Source organism: Aphelocoma coerulescens (genome assembly GCF_041296385.1).
Source record: "Aphelocoma coerulescens isolate FSJ_1873_10779 chromosome W unlocalized genomic scaffold, UR_Acoe_1.0 ChrW_unloc_scaf_3, whole genome shotgun sequence".
Classification (NCBI taxonomy): Eukaryota; Metazoa; Chordata; class Aves; order Passeriformes; family Corvidae; genus Aphelocoma; species Aphelocoma coerulescens.
The window spans coordinates 4530252-4551345 of record NW_027184082.1 but is presented as its reverse complement, the minus strand read 5'-3'; positions in this window follow the sequence as shown (position 1 = coordinate 4551345).

The window sequence follows — 21094 nt, the reverse complement described above, 5'->3', positions numbered from 1 at the left end:
TTTTCTCCAGAGGGAGATGGAGAGTTGAACTTTGTTTTCCTGGGACTTCAGTTTTTCCCTTCTTCTCTTCTGGACTGTTTCAACATCAGAATACACTGGGAGAATTTTCCACCACAGCCCTGGAGGTGGGCCCACACCGACGCCGCTCAAAGGAGGAGGAGAGAGACCACACCTTCAGAAGGACTCTGAAATCTTCCCAGGTTTGTCTCCACGGTGAGAGGTTTTATTATTCAGCATTATTATTCTTTTCCTGTGTGTCTGTTAAAAAAATAGGTTTTTTCCCTTTTTATTTTCCTCCGAGGACAATTTTTTTCTGAACCTGGTGGGGGAGGGTTGGTTGTAACCTGCCTTCCATCAGAGGATATTTTTCCTCCAAATTTGTCCAATCCGGCACAAATAATTAGTGGCGCCCAACTGCGTGGCTCAGAGGAAAGTAGAAATGCCCGTACTAATAACATTTCAATTTGGATTTAATTACTTTGTATTGGGGTAAATAGTCACCATGTTAGTTGAGTTTATAATGTCTTTCTGGCTTGAGGTGCTAATGTCTTTCTGGTCCCTAGGCCTGTTTGAGGTACAACTGTCTTTCTGGTCCCTAGGCTTATTTGCCTATCCACAACTTGCTCCGATCTTGTCCCTGATATGTAACTTTTACTGAGCAGGGGCACAAATCTGGATTTCTATTTTCCTGTGCTCAGTGATAGTGATTTATAAGAAGTTAACAGAGGTACAGGCAGTTGTTCAAAGTGTGTATGATATGTGGTTTCTCCATCCTAATCCCAGTCCTAGTTTCAGTAGCTTGTTTTGAGGGTTTATTAGTAATTGCACCCAGTTTGTTAGAAGAAGAGATGGAGTTTCCCAGCCTTTAATCTCCTTCCCCTTTATATTTAATACAGTATCTTTTGAGAATGTTCAGTTTCCCCTGGATGTTAAAGACACCACCTTCCTGGTATTCCTCTATATGGTTTGCAGTTTGCCTAGAATCAGAACTCAGATTTCCAGGGTGACTGATGAGACACCTGACCCAGAGGTGGAAAATCCTGAGTGGTGTGGGGAATGGGAAGATATGGGCCAGACCCTGAAGGAATTTTCTGTCCCAATAGCTTGGAATTTCCCCCCTGAACAAATTCAGAAGCCAGCTGAGGTAGGAAAACATCTGAAAGAGAAATGCGATGACAATCAATTCTAATGAGCAAAATCTCATTGCAACTCGCTGGGCCTTGGCATATGCCTATCGCACACTGCTAAGTACTGTAAAGCAGTAGATAAAGGCAGGGGGCCAGAAAGATAAATCAGCAGACACCTTAGTCACTCAGGCTGCAAACCAAACCAGACAGCAAGCCTAAGCCATTGACAGTGTCTCCTGTCACGAGGAAAAAGCACACAACCAAAACCGATCGTCCAGTGAAAGATGATGATGAAGGAATCTCAAAGGCACCAACTGGCTCAGGCACAGAAACCATTACTGAGTCCATGTCCATAAAGGACCTTCATAGCCTAAGAAAGGTGTCCTGGGTTGCAATGTATTCTATTACCATCCTCATGCGCTGTTGAAACCAGGTGGGGCAGTGTTTCCTTGCCTCTTCCCTCCGGACTATCTTCTGTTAATGAGCCCATCAACGCCTTGCCTCATGACTAATCATCCCATTGTGAGATGCTCCACCCAGAAGGAGGAACCAAGCATTCCATCCTGGATATAATCTGAGATTCCATACACCACAGACAACCCTTTCCACTGGATTCCCAGAGGACAAGAGCTACATAGCCACCACTGGATCTTTCAGAGGAAGAGCAGACCCTTTCTACAGGATCACCGCTTCAACAGAACCACATCCACCACTTCAGGAGGACTGCAGCCACCATTTTATCGGACTGCTACTGCCACCCTAACAGGGTGTCAGGTTGTATCCTGAATGTCAGTTTAAACCAGTGTTTTTCTGCCTTTTTTTCCTTTTTTCTTAATTTCCCTATTAAATTGTTATTCTGACTTGGTGCCTCCCACTGGTTTGTTTTCAAACTAGTAAAAAGGACTACACCCAATTGTCTGATGAATCCATAATAAGTTGGATGGTCTGTATTTGGGATGCTGCAGGAGATGATATAATGCTGGAGGGTGCTGAAGAGAGGCATTTAAGATCCCTGTCACGTGATCTGGCTGTCGACCAAGCGATAATAAGGAGGGCTAACTCTGTCAGTGTCTGGAGACGGGTCTTGACATGCGTGAATGAAAAATATCTGTGAGCAGACAATTACTATATTGTCATACATGAAATCCCTATTTGTGCTTGGTCTTTGCATATTAAGTGCTTTAATTAATTAATTTGGAGTTAAATATTTTTTAATTGAATGTTAAAATTAACCCATCAGCCCAGGTACCAAAAATTAAGTTCCATTAATCACTTGTACACCATAAGAGTTATCTTTCCTGTGTTTACTGTATACTTTTACAAGTGTTTTAAGATGTTGGATGTATTTTAGTACTTTTTTAGGTGCTTTTACTTGTACTTTGGTTCCAAGGCAAATTTCAAAACCCCAGTTCCAACAAACAGCCCAGCCCCACAGCCATTACCCTGTAAGTAAGCTCCATGGCAACCTGAATTTTAATGACCCTTATCTCAACTAATACCACCCCTCTGACAAGGATGAGCCATTGGTGGACAGAGATAATCTGTCAAAGGGAAAACACCAATCACCTTAAACCGAAGGGGTGGGCTGTGGGCGGGCTGTGGGTGGAGCAAAGGCACAATAAAACAAGGAGCCAGAGAAAAACACGCCCCTTTTTTCTCTCTCCAGCTTTGCTGAGGTAGAGGTCAGTGCTGGGTAAGCCTTACTCCTTTTAAGGAGCCTTGAATAATTTTTACCTTTGACTTTTGGATTAGCTAAAAGTCAGCCCAGCACTGCAAGTTCTTCCACCAGAGGTCCAGTGCTGTCTAAGCCTGAAGATCTCTAATCCCTGTGCTCCTGGGGCATACCTCCTGAGCCACTAGGATCCCAAATTTTTATATTTTGCTAATTTTTGCAATTTTTCAATTTTTCCGTTTTAATAAATTATCTTAATTTTTAACTAAGAGTTGTCTCATTTCTCACATATATGCAGCAAACCGAGTGGAAGAAAATAGAACATGGGATCCAAGGATTGAGAGAACTAGTGGTAGTAGAGATTGTCTATATGAATGACCCAGGATTGAGGAGTGATTGAGGAGTCCAGACTGCAACAGAGTTGATGCAGCGATGTGGCGAAAACTCATATGACTTGGGCCACAAGAATACGCTTCTGCCTTAGCAATGATGAAGAAGGATGACCAGATTGAGACCGTGTGGGATATGGTGACGAACCTCCGAGCATATGCAGATGTCGTTCATGGCCCAACAAATGCAGGGATTGTAGCTGTGAAAATACATCTGCCAAAAGTGGAAGATAAGATAGAGAAGAATCACCAAGAACTCAAGAAGGAGATTAAAGAGGGCCTTCTCCAAATCTCAGCAGTACAGATCAGAAATGCTGTTACCAAATGCTGACGTCCCCCAGCTACAGAGAAAAGGTACACCCCACAAGGTGAGCTGTGGTTTTTCCTGTGTGACAGTGGGGAAAACATGAGGAGGTGGGATAGACAACCCACTTCTGCTCTAGCAGCACGAGTGCGTGAATTGAAGGAGTGCAAGACTCAGAAAGGAAGTTCGACCAAAAAGGAAGTAGCTCCAGTTGCCTGTACCTGAAATGCCAGGTATGATGGAAGAGAAGATGACAAGTCCGATCTGTTGGAGAATGGCTAGAGGAGCAGGGACATGGCTCATTGATAGAATTATTGGATCAATAATTCAACTGTACAAGTAAAAAGGCCTGTGTGAGAAAAATTCTACATGAGACAAATCCCTGTGTGAGAAACCAGGCTGGGAACCAGAAGGGAGTTTTGAGAAGGTGCAGCTGTGCTGATAAGATGGACCATCCCTAAGAAGGGAGGAAGATCTTTGATCTCTCAAGACAAAACATAAATAATAAGAAGCTTGCCAAATGTAGTCTTTTATCTAACCCAATTATGTAGAGGTCAGAATGTGTCTTTGTAAGTTTCAACTAATTAAAGAACTGATAAGCTTGTATTCAATAAACTATATAAGTGCCTTTGTATTGCTAATAAATGGAGCTTGCTTATATCAATTGTATCGGTTGCCTGCAATGTCTCTCCTCACCTAAGTCATCGATTCATTTACAAGACCGATCCCCTTGAAGGAACCTCTAAAATGTATGCCCAGGGAAAGAAGGATAACCAAGACTAGAGGGGCCCTGCCTCTAGCCAGGTAGAGGCCAGGGAAAACCGTGTTTTTTGGACTGTGTGGATTCGTTGGCCTGGTACATCAAAACCACAAAAATATGATGCCTTGGTTGACACTGGTGCGCAGTGTCATCGCAACATGTGGGGGCAGAATCTGTTTCTATTGCTGGCGTGACAGGTGGATCACAGGATTTGACCCTGGTGGAAGCTGAGGTGAGCCTGACTGGAAATAAGTGGAAGAAACATCTCATTGTGACTGGTCCAGAGACCCCGTGCATTTTGGGCATAGACTTCCTCCAAAGAAGATATATCAGAGAACCAAAGGGACTCAGGTGGGCATTTGGGATAGCTACTGTGGAGACAGAGGGCATTATCAATTGAACACCTTGCCTGGACTATCAGAGAACCCATCTGCAGTAGGCCTTCTGAAGGTCAAAGAACAAAGAGTACCAATTGCCACCTCAACAGTGCATCGCCGACAGTACTGGACAACTCGAGATGCTGTGATTCCCATCCACAAGATGATCCATGAGCTGGAGAGCCAAGGAGTGTTCAGCAAGACCCACTCACCCTTCAACAGTCCCATTTGGCCTGTACGCAAATCTGAAGGAGAATGGAGATTGACTGTGGACTATCGTGCCTTGAATGAAGTGACTCCACCGTTGAGCGCTGCTGTGCCGGACATATTGGAGCTCCAGTACGAGCTGGAGTCCAAAGCAGCAAAGTTGTATGCCACTATTGATATTGCCAATGCATTTTTCTCCATTTCTCTGGCAGCAGAGTGCAGACCTCCGTTTGCCTTCACCTGGAGGGGTGTGCAGAACACCTGGAACCAATTGCCCCAGGGGTGGAAGCACAGTCCTACGATCTGCCATGGACTGATCCAGACTGCTCTGGAAAAGGGTGAGGCTCCAGAACATCTGCAGTACATTGATGACATCATTGTGTGGGGGAACACAGCAAAGGAAATGTTTGAGAAAGGAGAGAAAATCATAGAGATTCTCCTAGAAGCTGGCTTTGCCATCAAGAGGAGCAAAGTCAAGGGACCTGCTCAAGAGATCCAGTTTCTGGGAGTAAAGTGGCAAGATGGATGGCATCAGATTCCCACTGAGGTCATCAATAAGATCACAGCAATGTCTCCACCAAGGAACAAGAAGGAAACGCAAGCTTTCCTAGGTGCCATAGGCTTTTGGTGGATGCATATTCCTGAGTACAGCCAGATTGTGAGTCCCCACTACCTGGTTGCCTGAAAGAAGAACGATTTCCACCGGGGCTCTGAACAGTAACAAGCCTTCACCCAGATCAAGCAGGCGATTGCTCATGCAGTAGCCTTTGGCCCAGTCAGGACAGGACCAGGAGTGAAGAACGTGCTCTACTCTGCAGCTGGGAGCCATGGTCTGTCCTGTAGCCTCTGGCAGAAGGTGACTGGTGAGACTCAAGGCAGGCCACTAGGATTCTGTAATCGAAGCTACAAAGGGTCTGAAGCCAACTACACCCCAACAGAGAAGGAAATCTTGGCAGCTTATGAAAGAGTACATGCCGCCTCAGAAGTAATCTGCACTGAAGCACAACTCCTCCCGGCACCCCGTCTACCAGTCCTGGGGTGGATGTTCAAAGCAGAAATCCCATCTACCCACCATTCCACCAATGCCACATGAAGCAAATGGATTGCTCTCATCCCACAGCGCGCCTGTATCGGAAAACTGAATCACCCTGGGATTTTGGAAATAATCACAAATTGGCCTGAAGGTGAAAACTTTGGTCTCAGTGATGAAGAAAAACAAGAACAAGTGACACGTGCTGAAGAAGCTCTGTTGGAATTGTAAAAAGGAGAGAGGGCCCGGCTCCGGCGGGGGGAGGAATATGGAGACCAGCCAATATGGTTGATAAGCGCAAAACTCAGTTTATTGACAATCCAAAGGCACTTATATAGTATACCAGCTTGTTAACTCCTAAGTGGCTTAAAGCTTATCAAAGCGCATTTCTACTTCTACCTAATTGGACTTACATTGGCAAGTTTCTATTAGTTATGTTATGATTAAAAGAATCCAATGTTTACCTCCCTTCTCTGGGTCTTATCTGAACAGCTGGAAGTCTTCCACCTCCCTCTTTGTTCCCCAGGCCTTTTCTCACACAAGAATCTTCTCATGGAGAGTTTTTTCTCACACACAGGCCTTTTTCTTGCAGGCTCTTGCTACAGTTCTTTTATTCATCCCAATAATTCTATTTCCCAACAAAGCTCCACCGTACAACCAACTGCCATCAGAAGACACACACTATGCTCTTTTCATTCATGGTTCTTGTTGCATTGTAGGGATGAAACGAAAGTAGAAAGCAGCCGTATAGAGTCCCACATGACAGGTTGTAGAAGCCACTGAAAGAGAAGGTGGATAGAGCTAACTTGCCGAACTCAAAGCTGTTCAGGTGGCCCTGGGCATTGCTGAAAGAAAGAAGTAGATAAAGCTCTACCTCTACACTAATTCATGGATGGTAGCCAATGCTCTGTGGGGATGGCTGGAAAAGTGGGAAAAAGCTAATTGGCAGCGTAGGGGAAAAACCAATCTGGGCTGCTGAAGAGTGGAAAGACATCCCTGCCTGGGTAAAAAAGCTATCTGTGAGAGTCTGTCATGAAGATGCCCATGTCCCCAAGAGTAGGGCTAATGAAGAGCACCAAAACAATGAAATAAATCAAGCTGCAAAGATAGAAGTATCACAGATAGACTTAGATTGGAAATACAAGGGAAAGTTGTTCCTAGCTCGATGGGCCCATGATGTCTCAGGACATCAAAGCAGAGATGCCGCCTATAGGTGGGCACAAGACCGAGGGGTGGATCTAACCATGGACAGTATCTCCCAGGTGATCCATGACTGTGAGACATGTGCTGCGATCAAGCAAGGCAAGCGGGTGAAACTCCTGTGCTATGGTGGGTGGTGGTCCAAATACAAATATGGGGAAGCCCGACAAATTGATTACATCACACTGCCTCAAACATGCCAAGGCAAGTGCTATGTGCTCACAATGGTAGAAGCCACCATGGGATGGCTGGAGATCGACCCTGTGCCTCATGCTACGGCCCGTAACACCATCTTGGGTCTTAAAAAGCAAGTCCTTTGGAGGCATGGCAGCCCTGAGAGAATTGAATCTGACAATGGGACTCATTTTAAGAACAGCCTTATCAACACCTGGGCTAGGGAACATGGCATTGAGTGGGTGTACCATATCCCTTACCATGCACCAGCTGCAGGCAAAGTAGAACGGTGCAATGGGTTGTTGAAAACTGCCTTGAAAGCACTAGGTGGGGGAACTTTTAAGAATTGGGAACAACATCTAGCAAAGGCCACCTGGTTAGTTAACACCCAAAGTTCCACCAATAGAGCTGGCCCAGTTCAATCTGAACCCCTGCATACAGTAGACAAAAATAAAGTCCCAGTAGTGCATGTCAGACAACTGTTAAGGAGGACTGTTTGGGTTAATTCTGCTTCTAGTACAGACAAACCCATTCATGGGGTTGTCTTTGCTCAGGGACCTGGTTGCACATGGTGGGTAATGCAGAGAGATGGAACAGCACGTTGTGTACCTCAGGGAGATTTGATGTTGGGTTAGAGCCACATGTAATGTGGAATGCCTGTGTACTACTGCTTGCTGCGTGTCACTGTCACTGTTTGTACATAGCTGTACATATGTATATATATATATGTATTGGTGTGTGTGTAGGGTTAGAATATATTTGTTTGGTCATTGAGCTGACGATATGGGATAAGGAGTGGAATGTCTTGGAGTGACTTTGTGATGTGTATTCCTTATCGCTGCTCTATGCCCCAAAAGTCAATCCTGTGCCTTTCTGTGCCTTTAAACTGAGCCCGAGAGGGGCGAGAGAAAAAACTGAGCAAAACCTTTTCAAAGCAGTTGTTCAAGGACACAGATACACACTCCTCTGCATTCTGCTGCTGCGGTGAGAAGAGCTGAGGAAGCATCCTTCTTGCTTTTCAGCCAGTTTTCGGCTCCTTTTCTCCAGAGGGAGATGGAGAGTTGAACTTTGTTTTCCTGGGAGTTCGGCTTTTCCCTTCTTCTCTTCTGGACTGTTTCAACAACATCAGAACACATTGGGAGAATTTTCCACCACAGCCCTGGAAGTGGGCCCACACCAACCCAGCTCCGAGGAGGAGAGAGACCACACCTTCAGAAGGACTCTGAAATCTTCCCAGGTTTCTCTCCACAGCGAGAGGTTTTATTATTCAGCATTATTATTCCTTTCCTGTGTGTTTGTTAAATAAATAGGTTTTTTCTCTCTTTCACTTTCCTCCGAATTTTTTTTTTTCTGAACCTGGTGGGGGAAGGGTGATTGTAACCTGCCTTCTATCAGAGGATATTTTCCTCCAAATTTGTCCAAACTGGCACAGAGATGATGTGGGAGTGAAACTCTGGGACAGAGCAACTAAAGGTGATAAATTAGTAGCTGATTTGTTACCTGTCTGGCGAGCTGTCTTGGAAACCCTTAGAGCTCAGGAGACTGCCGGGGCAAAGTCGGCTACTGCTGCAGGCTTTGGCTGCAGCGCTTCAGCTCTGCTGCACTGCCTGCCGCTCTGCCTGCCGCGCTGCCCGCTGCGCCACGCCCCCCTGCTTCGGCCCCTCCGCAATTCAGACCCCCTGCCAGAGCATTGCAGCAGAGTCTTTGCCTTCTTTTGTGCCTCTGCCACCTGCAGAGGCGCAAGCTGCCAGTGGTCGGGCACAGGCTCTCACAATGCAATTTGTCACTTCTGATGGGGACTTGGAATTTGATGATGACTCCTTTGATGCCGGACCTTCGGACCCTGAAAAGAAGCCTGATTCATATCTCTCTGTGATAGATAAATGTTATAATATTGGCTTTCTGCAAATGTTAAAATGAATGATGTTAAAGTGGCTTTGTTATTGTAATAGATGCTGTTGGGGTTTTAGTTTTGTCCTAGTTTTTTTTCTGTTAGAGGAATTTTCTCCCATATGCATGTTGCTAGGGGACAAATGACTATACTTAAGAAAGACAAAAGCACCTCGTTTTTGGGGGTGGGGTGGGCCTGGCTACTCTTTGTTTCACCTGGGCATGTTGGGAGTTCGCTCTCAGCGTCTGGAGAGAGAAGCCGCGGAGAGAAGAGCTGCTGGTTCCCGTTTTCAGAGTCTTTCCTCTCTGCTGGAAACAACACCGGGATCCCAAGGCTGCTTTCCCTGCCCTGCTGGAGGCTGGGCTGTGGCCGCCCTGCCCCGCTGCCGTTTCGAGCCTTCGTCACGCTGTAGCCGTGCTCACCCTGCCTGCCTGGAGCCCCGGGGGGTTCCCCTTTTGGATACATCTCGTCTGCCACCCGGGATTTGTGTTTGTGCCTGCCGCTCCGGCCTTGCCATTTCCAGCCTGCTGTTCCGGGAGTCCAGGACCGGCTGCCCAGGGTTTGTGAAGCCTTTGTTCCACCCTTCCCCGGGATCCCAGGCTGCCAGTGCCGCGTGTTCCCCGAGCTCGCTCCGGAGCGCCTCCTGCAGCCGCGGGGGAACCATTGCACCCGCCCTGCTCACCGGGAGCCGCCAGCGATCCCTGTCGGCTGCGAGCGGAACTGCACCTGAGGGGGAGTAGCCTGACAGCCGAGAAGGCTGGGTCTGGGTTTGTGTTTGCTGTTATTGTCATAGTTGTTGTTGTTTTGTTCGACTGGTTATATATCTATCTATCTATCTATAAATATATATATAGTAAAGAACTGTTATTCCTATTTCCCACATCTCTGCCTAAAGACCCTTGATTTCAAAATCATAATAACTGAGGGGGAAAGGGGTTATATTTGCCACTTCAAGGGGGGCTTCTGCCTTCCTTAGCAGACACCTGTCTTTCAAACCGAGACAGATGCATATTATATTAGTGGCTTTCTACAAATAGATGCTATATGCAAAAGTAGCTTTGTTATAAAAATATCATTTTGTAACAATAACTAATGCCTTTATTTCTGTCATTAACTAAAAACTTAGACATAATAGTGAAATAGCTGATATAGTTATGCTTGTGAACTGTCTTCTTGGTTGGATAACATCCAACCAACGTGTGTTGAAGACCCCTGCTACTGACATGCCAACTATCGGCAACTACCGTCTGCAGAAACCATCCACCAAAGTCCACTCTAGAAGTGATAATAAAAACTGACTAAAAGCACAGCCAAGAAATGCGCATGCTCTAAAAAGGCGGACCCAAGGAGGAGCCATGCTAAACACCTCCTAGAACATGTAAACTAGTTTGGGGAAAAGTTTGAATACGCATAATTGATTATGAATATGCACTAGGCTGATGCAATAGGACAGGTATGTAAAGAGTGTCTCCGAAATAACAGGTGTGCTCTTGGCTGAGTGCCCAAAGCACCCAGCGCTGTGAATTTTGTTTTATTATCTTTGTCCCTTTGTGTTCTTTATTAAACTTTAAATCCTAACAGGAGAGTGAACCTTGTTTTTCACATCCCTATTCTGCATAATAACTGGCGTAAACTTTGGCAAAAGGCGTTAGAATCAGGCTGCTTTGATATCGCTCAAGCCATAGTGGTGCCAGTGATCTATCACGGTCAGAGACCCCCTGTCTGGGAAGGTCTGCCTTTTTCAGTTATTAAGGAATTAAGATGAACCGTAACAGAGTATGGTGTTTGTTCTCCTTATTTTACTAATATGCTTTCTACTGTGCTCAATTATTATGCTATGACTCCCCACGATTTAAAATCATTTTCCCAGCTGCTGCTTTTGTCTATGCAGTATGCGCTGTGGGAGGCAGAGTGGAGGAGGTTGTTAGAAGCTAGATTGTTAACTTATTCGGGGAATGCAAATCAACAGCTTGCAGCTTTAACCCTTGACCACCTCATGAGAACAGGCCAGCATTTTCAGCCAGAAGCTCAAGAGCGGGATTTCCCCCGCGAAGCCCTAGGTGATATTAGGGATGATGCATATCACACTTTTATGAAAGTCCCTGATGCTCGGAAACCGCAAAAGGCTTTCACATTTGTGAAAAATGAGGTTCACTCTTTGTAAAATTTAAAAAAAAGTTTAATAAAAGGGACAATTAGGATACAACAGCAAAAAGGGTATTACGGCCAGGTGCTTTGGCAGAGAGACAAAGGCACACCTCTACATCCAAAAGATCATCTTTAAAAGTGCGTCTCTTATTGCATATTCATCACAATCATGCATGATTCATAAATTCTTTGGAGTTTCTATGTATCATCCCATCAGCCTTATCTTCCTCCTTGGCTCCATTCTGTCTCTGCTCCCTCCATAAATTCTTCTCTCTGGTTTCTGGTTTTTTTCTTCTCTGATAAGATACTCCAGGAATGTAAAGACTTTCTCTGCTTATCTTTTCTAAATTGACTACATAAATGCTGACTTTCCGGTGGGGGAAAACATGCAGGCAATCAATGTGATTGATAATGCAAGCTTCGTTTATTAGCAATACAGAGGCACTTATATAGTATCAGTATATATGCTTGTCAGTTCTTGATTGGTTTAAGCTTACAAAAGCACATTCTTACTTCTACATAATTGGGTTAGATAAAAGACTACATTTGGCAAGCTTCTATTATTTATGTTTTGTCTTGAGAGATCAAAGATCTTCCTCCCTTCTCATGGTCAGCGCATCTTTATCAGAACAGCACTGTACCTCCTAAAAACTCCCTTTTGGTTCTCAGGCCCGGCATTTTCTCATGGAGGCTTTTTCTCATGCAGGCCTTTGCTTGCAGGCCTTTGCTTTGTACAGTTCTTTTATTGATTTGTCTTTATCAATGATCCATGTCCCTGATCCTCTAACCATTCTCCAACACATAAACAATAGACATTCTATATCATGTATTACATTACAGAACCTAGGTAAAGTTTTTCTTACATTATGTAACATGTGAAAAGCCAACATGACAATACATTCATAACAATACCTCGCTTTTCCTTTTGTTACAGATCATTTGGCTTGAGCAGTTTACCTTGTTTTCTAGCCTTTATTATTTGCTCATTTTTTTCACAAATCAATCTTGCTTCTTCAAAGGGGTCTTTGATATCATTTTGCTTCTTTAAACCATGATCTTTTGTGCCGTTCCAGATGTAGCCAATTTTGGTTCCACAGGCATTGGTACTATTTGCATGCCTTGGACTACGGTAGATATTAATCGAATAAAACAGGGAACCAAGCAAGGGAGAAATATCAAGCCTGTGGTGGCACATAAAATGAAGAAACCTAGCTTCTTCCATCATTCTATTCCCAATACATTTTCCCACCAGCTAAGTTTTAGTGCAGATTCCCACTTTTTTGGACCGGTACATGGGCTATTTTTCTGATATTTTTGGCTATATCTAGGATGGCATCCCCATGGTCATCTATCTTCAAACAACAATCTGATGTATTAAATTTTCAACAAACACCTCCTTCTTCAGCCAATACATAGTCCAAAGCCAACCTATTCTGACACACCGCAGCTCTTGTTTGGCTTTGTTGGCTAGCTAGTAATTCCAATGCCTGACCACTTTGGTTCGTTATTATTTCTACAACTGCTTGGAGTCTGATAATCCGATTCAGCATGTAAATTGGGGTTTGATATTCCCAACTACCATCTTATGCCCAAGTGGCTGGCCGATATGTTTCAATTATGCCCTCAGCGGGCCATTCCTCGTCTCTCCATTTTTGAGATCCTCCAATCAATTCTCTTTTATTTCTTTTTAGATCCTTATACACTGGTATTCCTAGTTGATCTCCGTCTGGCTCTGGTAAAAGAAATAATCCTGGGTGTATGATTCCCAGGGTACAACTCCCTTTCCACCGAGAGGGGAGCTTTGCATATGCCCTTTTTCCACATATCCAAAATAGGCCCTCTAGTGCCTTCCAGTAATCAAATTTTTGTTGATTTATATTTCCCCAAAATTCTGAAATGTCTGGGATCCCAAAATAAGGATTTTTGTTTGTCTCATTGCATTGAAAGAGTTTGATCTTATTACTGTACTTAAAATTCTCTTCCTTTGCTTTTCTCTGAGTCCAATACAGAGCTGGTTTCTTGGGGACCCACCATGTAAAAGTTCTATTACTGACTTTATATCTCTTACAGGGAGTATTTCCTACTTCGTTAAAGAAATTGTTCCCGGTACGCCAGAGACACTCCTCTCCTATCACTGTTGAACTTAGTACCCGCCCTTCTGGTCTGTTTTCTCCCTTTATCCTTGTCCGATTCCACTTAAGGAGTTATATTGGGCTTAAGCTACTGCTTTTCCATGGCCATTCCTCTGTCATCAGAGGCCCTCCACAGACCCAACAGTTGGTTACACTAAGCTCTTTACCTATCCTTTCCCCTAATTCCACAAACAGGTTTTTTTTTCAAATTTTCAGATATCTTTTTCATTTTCTAATTGTTGTTTGAGTTTCACATACACGAATTGGTTTTGATATAGAGTTAGATTGCTGCGCTAGCTTTGCCTTTTTGTTTACCAGTTGTTCTTTTACTAAGCCTGAGACTTTACTCCTAACAATACATGTGAAACAAATCCATCTTTCCCCTTTTGGACATATACTTCCCAACCTGCTACCACTTGTTCTTAAGTTTTCTACAATCCAGTACTTTTTCCCATTTTGTATACAGTTTTCTACTTCGGATGGGTTATAACAGTGACTGCTGACATGGGTATGCACAATGAAAAAGGAACCTTGGTGTTTTTCCATATACAGTTTTTGGTAACACATATGGCATGGCTTTATCGGTATCCCCAGAGGGAAGATGCCTTTGTGTCCTCTATGAACAGTTCCCACTCAGCCCGGTCAGCTCGGGACACAGCAGGCTGCGGGGGCCAGCCTCTGATATCAGAGCGATCAGAGGTCTGGCTCGTGGGTCCTTCCAAGGGACCGCGGCGATAAAGGCAGACGGCGGAGGAAAGGGGGCAGGCTCAGAGTTGGGTTAAATCCAGAAAGTTTATTGGCCCTCCGAATGGGGGAACCTCAACCACCAGGGGGTGCCCAATTCTGCACACCTGCAGATCTCGTGCAAGGGATTTTATGGGGGGGGGGAGACATGGGGGGGGAGTACAGATCAACCAACCAGGGAAGGGAAGGGTGTGGCAAACAGAACGAGGGACACGTAAGGGAACCAACTGTAACAGGGGAAGGGAGGGACTCCTTTCCCAGGACCAGTCACCTGGCCCCCTGGCTAGAACTTTCCAGAAGCCTGGGAGGGGTGCCAGAGTGACAGACGTGGTCCTGGGAGGAGACAAAACTGTCATATAGGGTGATTTTAATAAAACAGGGGGGGCGCCAACTGGGGTACACCAAACTTAAAGAACTTAGAGGGGAGACCCGGACTGAACCAAAGCAAACACACTCCCACAACAGGCCTCCTTTTTTGTTTTTTAAGATGACATGAATTCGGGTTGGGGACAGTACTCTGAGTCTGGGTAGAGGTCCCCGAACCACGTCATCTCCTGGGCCATAGGCTCGAGTTCAAAGTCTTTGGGGAGCTCTGCATGGTTGATGTCTGCAGGGGAGGATGAGCTCATAATCATGTTGGTTAGCAGTCTTTTCAGCAGTCCGAACATAATTATGACAACCAAGAGAATAAAAAACGAGATCAGTCCGGTCCGGAGAATGGATCCAGCCCACCTGGATAAACCCCATCCGCTGATGATGTTGCCGAGCCAGTCGCCAGTCTCTCTTTGAATCTGCTTCACCATGGCCTGCATCTTATCGATGGTCTTGTGGACGTTCTCAGCCCTCGATGATAGATTGAGGCAGCATAGTCCTTCGAACTCCTCACACCGGTGATCATGGAGGAGGAGTAGGAAGTCAATGGCCGCCCTATTTTGTAGGGTGGCTTGTCTGGTCAGTTCCTCGTCTTTTAAGAGGTCACTTAGGGCACTTGAAGTAAGGTTCGCTTGCTTGGCGACCCAACATTCTAAGTGGCCTAATTCCCCTAAAGCTTTGGCTGCAGCCACCCATGGCAAGAGCACGGTGTTTGCAACCCCTTTTGGTCTGGACCAATGGATTACTTCTGAATCACAATTCTGGTCCAGTTCAGCCAATTCACGTGTTTTGATTGCCAATTCAGAGGTTTGGTGTGTTTTCTTCTCCCAATTACTGACTACTGTTTGGTTGGGTGTCAGCAGCGTCAAACGGCCTATTGTGCATGGGCCTCCTAATAGGCGAGAGGGGATGCCTGCCCACGCCCTGTCGCCGCAAATGAGGAACAGTCCCCGGGGTAACCTTTTCGGGTGTGACCGGTGAGGATTTTCAGTGGTCACTTTACTGACGGCCAGGCACCATTTGGCTGCTTTGTACTCCTGGTGATTTGGGACAATGATCTTAAAAGCCTCCAGATCTGGGGACAGCCCAAACTGAAACTGGAAGCAATAGCGAGCCGGGTATGACCCCAGGAGGTCTAATTCCTGGGGCTCGCTACTCGCCCTTGGGAGCCGGGGCAGCCATTTTTCAAGGGGGTTGTCGGTGTCACGCTTTCCCCTGCGGTGCCAGATGAATGGGGGCCATCTCCGATAAGGTACCCGGGGACGGTGCAAGTCGACAGGCGGCTTGGCAACAGAGGCCTTACCTGTATTTGATGAAGCTTGCATGGGCTCGAGCTTTTCGGGAAGAGAAGTAAATTCTTCTTGCTCGAGAGGGATCCCTACTAGACACGTAGCCATGGGGTTTTGGGCCGCAGCGGTGGATAGGCATATGTGGTCCTGACCCATGGTATGCGCTAGAACTGACCATACGTTGGCTGCCGGTTGAGGAACTATCCACGAAGACACAAGCCATGGGAGCATCTGCAGGGTGATGACGATCTGCAGAACCCCGGCGACGGCTCGGATTGACAGCACAGGACCCATCTCCGATGTCTCCAAACTAAAACAAAACTTAGAAAAATGAGGTTGAAACTGGGGATAACAACTGGGATAAACTTGGGGCTTAGGGGTCAGAGAGGCACACGACTAACCTACCCCGGTCTTGGGGGGTATTTGATCTCCCTTCCTGACGGTCTGGGAGATACACGGTTTCACCCACTTTGATGGGATCCACCTAGGGCCCTCGGGGGTGGATACACATGCGTACCCTTTCCCCCAGGTAACTAGTTCATAAGGCCCTTGTATCTCCCTAGTCTCCGGGTCCTTAACCAACACCGGAGACCTTTCTTTCATTTGCAACCGCTGAGACCGCCCAAAGTGCAGCACGATTGGAGGGTTCAGGTTCTCAAAGGCACAGTTGAGGAAATTTAGGGTGAACAATGCCTTTGAGAGCCTGACAGCAGGTGACTCTAGCTTTTTTGAGGAGCACTGGCGCTGGAGCATTCTTTTGATGTTTTGGTGGGCCCTCTCTACAATGGCCTGACCTGTAGGGGAACAGGGGATGCCAGTCTTGTGTTCTATTCCCCATTGCTGCAGGAAGCTCCTGAACTCCTTGGACGTATACGCTGGGCCATTGTCCGTTTTGATGACTTTGGGGATGCCCAGGGTAGCGAATGCCTGCACTAAGTGCTTTCGGACATTGCTAGCCTTTTCCCCTGTGTGGGCAGAGGCAAAAACTGTTCCTGAGAAGGTATCAACTGACACATGTACGTACTTCATTCTGCCGAATGAAGCAACATGTGTCATGTCCATCTGCCACACTTCGCAGCTGTTAAGTCCACGGGGGTTTGCGCCAGTACTAATGGCAGGAAGAGCTAGCTGGTGGCATTCTGGACATGCAGCCACAATCGCCCTGGCCTGGTCATGCTTTAGATCGAATTGACGAACTAGGGCAGGAGCGTTCTGATGGAACAGCTGATGGCTGATTTTGGCCTGCTCAAACACGTTTGGAGTCGGGGCCATCGCAGCTGGCGTAGCGAGGGCATCTGCCCTCCTGTTGCCTTCTGCGATGAACCCGGGCAGGTCCGTGTGTGACCTGAGGTGCATCACGTAAAATGGTTGCTCTCGGTGGGAGACCAGATTTATTAACTTTGAGAGCAACTCATACAAGGCCATGTTGGAGACTTCACGCAAAATGGCGTGCTTGGCTCTGGAGACTACCCCTGCAACATATGCAGAGTCTGTTACCAAATTTAGGGGTTCGGGGAACCTTTCGAAAGCCCTGACGACTGCGTCCAACTCAGCAACCTGAGGCGATCCTTCCACCTCTTTGAGGTCAGTCTCCCACCGCTGAGTTTGGGGGTTTTTCCAAGTAGCCCCGGACGCGTCAGTAAAAACTGTCAAGGCCTTTAGAGGTTCCTTGCTCCGAACACTTATTGTATTTAATTCGAATTGAATTTCCGAAGTATTTTGTGGGCTGGCCTATGCAAAGAAATTTGGCCTGTGTAGCCCTCCAGAGCAAACTGCAATGCTTCACAATCTTGAAGCAGACTCTCCAACACTGCCTTAGTAATTTGGCCCGTTTTTGTCCTAATTGGCACGTGGATGCAGTCGAAGTCACATCCTGATAACTCTCTGATCCGGATCCTAGCCTTCCGGATCAGTTCAGCCATCAGCTCTTGTGGCTGTGTCATCCTCTTGGACCGATGATGGCTGAGAAATACCCACTCTATGATTAAGAGGGGATCCCTCCGGTTCTGGTCCTTTTTGCTCTTCTTTTTGTTGTCTTCCCATTGGAAGTGTGGCAGGTTACCCAGGATGATGAACTTGAATGGCAAGTCAGGCCTATACCTGCTTGCCTGCCTGGTGGAAATTAGATGTTGCACCCTCTCCAGAGCTGTTTGGGCCTCTGGGGCAAGTGTCCGGGGAGAACTAAGCTCCTCTCCCTCTTTTAGTAAATCAAAAAGGGGGGGCTAGGTCTTCGTTGGACAGACCCAGCCACGGCCTCACCCAATTTAAAGACCCACACAGCTGGTGGACATCTGCCAGAGTCTTGATGTTAGTATCAATAGCCAATTTTTGCGGCACAATGGTCCGCTTTGTAATTTCTAGGCCCAGGTACTTCCAAGGTGGCATCCGTTGAATCTTTTCCTCTTGGAGCTCGAACCCTGCAGCAACCAATGCATTGATTGTCAGGTCGAGCACACTGGCAAGCATGTCATTGTCGGGGGCACACACGAGGACATCATCCATATAATGGAAGATGATGGCCTCTTTTGCTGCTGCACGAACTGGGGCAAGCAAGGAAGAGACATACCATTGGCAGATGGTCGGGCTGTTCTTCATACCCTGCGGCAACACCTTCCAATGGTATCTTTTCCTTGGGGCTTCTCGATTGATAACAGGAATCGAGAAGGCAAAACGCGGGGCATCGTCAGGGTGCAGGGGAATTTGGAAAAAGCAGTCTTTAATGTCAATTACTGCCAGATTCCAATTTTGAGGGAGCATCGTTGGGGATGGCATCCCTGGTTGGAGAGAGCCCATGTCCTCAATAACATTGTTAATTTGACGAAGGTCCTGGAGGAGCCGCCATTTGTCTTTGTTAGGCTTTTTGATAACAAAGACAGGGGAATTCCAGGGGCTGTTGGATTCCACGATATTCCCCTTTTCAAGTTGCTCCTCCACGAGCTTCTCGAGCGCCTTCAACTTCTCACCATGGAGCGACCACTGTTCTACCCAAATGGGCTGATCAGTTTTCCAATTCAGTTTTTGAGTAGGGAGCTCTTCAGTGGCTGCAACCCAAAAATTTTTCGGGGGGTCAGGTAGGTCAATTGTGACTCCCCACTGCTGCATGAGGTCTCTCCCCAAGAGGGGTTCCTTGTAGTCTAATACGAACGGACGTATGTTTGCCAATTGTCCGCTCAGTCCCTTGATTTGCACGATGCTCTTTGATTGTGTGGCCAATTGAATGCCCCCTACACCTTGCACGTGTCCAGCCACGCTCTGCAGTTCCCAATGTGCCGGCCATTCTCGTGTGGGAATGATCGTCACATCTGCCCCTGTGTCTAGAAGCCCTCTGAGGTGCAGGACTTCCTCCCCTCTGTTGACCTCTCAGCCTACCCAAGGCTTCTCTGTCCCTATAGCACGTGTGGCACACACCGTTGGGGGTGGCCTTTCCACAGGGATATCCTGGGCTACTGTCTGCCCTCTGGGCAGGAACAGAGGTGGGTGGACACAGCGCAGCCAGAGAGCGGGTCCTTCGGGACTAGATGTTATTAGTCCCGGAGCGACTTCGATCTCTTGTGGTGTGCAGGTAACATTTCTGACTATGACATACCTGTCAGGGCCTTGGTCTTCTGCCCACAGCTCACCACCAGTGCTTACCGGTGCGGTATGCCACTCTTTGGTCTTTAGGTGGAGCGGTGTCAACAGCTGCAACCTGAAAGAACCATCAGAAAAGGAAGTCAAGTCCGGTTTTAAAGTCGTGTCCGATAGTTTGGTCTCTCTAAGTTTCCCCTCCCCCTCGCGTCCCGTCCCTTTTTTGTCTTCACGCGGGGCGGGCGCGCACTCCCCATTCAGTTTTTTCGTTGCAGTTGGCCCTCCTGTCCCCCAGGTTCATGTTCCTTTTTAAATTGCTGGAACTGCCGCTTGAGCGGGCAGTCCCTTGTCCAATGTCCAGGCTGGTCGCATAGGAAGCAGGTGTTCCTGGCCTGCGGGGTTCGCTTTTGGCCGTTCGCAGTTGGAGGTGGTTTGGTGTTCGGGCCCGTGGTCTTCCTCTGGTCCGCTGCAGGGCGATGCGTTGCTGTTCCCCCTGAGGCCATTCCTCTGGGCCGCTGTCTCTCCGAGCTGGTAGGTTGCAGGTGTGGTGCCTTTGCAGCGCAAACTTCTAACATAGTCTGTATGGTCGGCGGGGGGTCCAGGGGGAGGCTCAGGATGGCTGCCTTGCATTGAGGATTGGCATTCACCATAGCCATTTCTGCAATGACCTCTTCCCTGGCCGCTGGCTGCTTGACCTGCAACTCTACAGCTCGGGTTAGTCTCTCCACAAACTTTAGGAATGACTCAGTGGGTTGCTGCCGGACCTGCGAGTAGGATTCTATGGGCGCATCAGGCCTCAGACCAAGGAATGCCTTACCGGCTGCTTCCTTGACCTGTTGCAGAACCTCCAAAGGCAGGCCTTGAGCCTGCTTCGGCGCCAAAGCCCAATCTCCTTCGCCGCTTAGATGGTCCAATGTAAGTTCCTGATTGTCGGCATCAACGGCTGTATCAGAACTTTGCAAGAGCGCTGGAAGGAGCCTGCGGAGCTCTCTTACCCATGCCGCCTTCCAGAGCAGAAACTCTGCTGAGGAAAGCAGGCATGAGAAAAGCTGACACAGATCAAAGGATGTCATTACTGCTCCGGAGAGATTTGCCTTTAAAAGGCCGCGAAAATTTTCGCTTTCTCTACCAAACTCCTTCTGCGCCTTGCAGAGTTCCTTTGTTGTTTGGTGGGAGAGGGGTTCCCAGCTGACATGGGTTGTTCCTCCTCTCCGGGACCTCTGATAAAAAACCGGAGCAGCTGAGGGAATGGGATCCAGTTCCGGGTTCCGGTCCTCAGGCCCTCCCCCTTCCGGCCAGACACCGTGGGAACCGGAAGGACAGGCGTGGGAACCAGAAGCAGGTAGTAGGTGGCAGCCAGGCATGGAATCGTGATTTCTGGGGGCGGGGCACTGGGGCTCGCACTGGTGACAGGTAGGAGGGGTAAGAGGGGTGGACCCAACTTGGGAGTAGGAGGGGTTGAGGCGAAAGGGCTTGGGACTCGGGAGAAAGGGATTTCGGGGCGAGGAGCGGGAGGGAAGGCAAGAGGGGGTTTCTGCCACCTGGCGCCAGCCATCTTGTCCTCCTTGGGCAGGGAGGGCATTTTCTAAACTCTCTGGATAGCTAAACCGAACTCGGGGTCTGATAACTGGGGAAGCTGGGGAACGGGATAAACCTCGGGCAGTCTGGCCGGGACTGTCCGAGCGGGGACTCCGAGAACCCCGAGGAGAGC